The 537-nt window shown below is 36.1% G+C and overlaps 1 long non-coding RNA gene across 1 annotated transcript; it reads left to right on the plus strand.

The window, feature by feature from the left end:
* The first annotated feature begins 52 nt into the window (after positions 1-52).
* LOC107581180 (uncharacterized) lies at positions 53-537 on the plus strand. The gene is made up of 3 exons (XR_001608801.1): positions 53-185; positions 287-353; positions 500-537. It is a non-coding gene; the product is annotated as an uncharacterized lncRNA (long non-coding RNA).

The following is a 537-nucleotide window of genomic DNA, read 5'->3' on the forward strand; positions in this document are numbered from 1 at the left end:
ATAGTTACACTACTTAATACATTTTAAATAGGGTAACTTGTAATCCGTAATCTATTACATTTCCAAAGTAACCTTCCCAACACTGGTCACAGCAAACTTTACTCAGATGTTGAATATAATTAGTCACTCGCATTCACTTGTTTTTCAGAGGTCCATAATCATGAACCTTGTGCACAACTGTTTAGGTAAGAATGTCCTGCATGGGCAATTGGATTTAGTAGATGTGTTCTTTAATGTTTGCCATCTATATGTTTTAATTGAATACAATTTCCTTTGTTTGTTTCAGCTTTTATGACTATGCGGGTAACGTCAATGAAGAAAATCTCAACAGAATCCTCAAGGACAGAAGAAAAGTAAGCAGTTATGCATAAAAAATTTTAGAGAGGAAAATAAATCAATTATTAGCAGGTGCTTTGACAGGTTCTTTGTCCTTTGGTGTTCGACTTTGTGTGTTTTAATTCCGCCGCCCCACTTCACAATGTCTCTTCTTGCTGAGCAGAATGTTATCGGCTGGTACCGGTTTAGAAGGAACACTCA

This window comes from Sinocyclocheilus grahami, unplaced genomic scaffold (genome assembly GCF_001515645.1).
Source record: "Sinocyclocheilus grahami isolate Dianchi unplaced genomic scaffold, SAMN03320097.WGS_v1.1 scaffold95049.1, whole genome shotgun sequence".
Lineage (NCBI taxonomy): Eukaryota > Metazoa > Chordata > Actinopteri > Cypriniformes > Cyprinidae > Sinocyclocheilus > Sinocyclocheilus grahami.